This window comes from Octopus bimaculoides, chromosome 28 (genome assembly GCF_001194135.2).
Source record: "Octopus bimaculoides isolate UCB-OBI-ISO-001 chromosome 28, ASM119413v2, whole genome shotgun sequence".
Taxonomy (NCBI): domain Eukaryota; kingdom Metazoa; phylum Mollusca; class Cephalopoda; order Octopoda; family Octopodidae; genus Octopus; species Octopus bimaculoides.
In genome coordinates, this window is record NC_069008.1 from 13,290,697 (window position 1) to 13,291,289 (window position 593).

Consider the following 593-nt stretch of genomic DNA (forward strand, 5'->3'; position numbering starts at 1 on the left):
GTCGGACAGATGTAAAGTTGAGTAAAATGACTTAACTTGATTTTTATTTTTTCACATATCATTTTTGAAAACCGACGTATAATCGAGAAACGACTTAAGCTGAGGTATGCCTGTGTATGTAAGTATACTGTAAAGTGTTAAAATGTATGTATAATCTCTTAATATAATAATGAGCGTTGTCTTTCTATATATTTGTGTGTGTATGTGTGTGTGTGTGTGTATGTATATATATATATATATATATATAAATTTAATGAATGGAATAAAACGCATATTTTAACTGCATACTTTTATTCCGACATGTTTCGAAGAATTACAATTTACATGATCCATAGGAATCGTCGATGTTAAAAATGTAAACTACCCTGGTATCTATTAACCAATTTATTTTGTCCGAGTTATTTATTAATTAGGAGAAAATAAATACATATAATAAAATATATATATATATGTATGTATTTATGTATATATATATTTGTGTGTGTGTGTATATATATATATATATACTCTTTTACTTGTTTCAGTCATTTGACTGTGGCCATGCTGGAGCACTGCCTTTAGTTGAGCAAATCGACCCCGGGAGTTATTCTTTG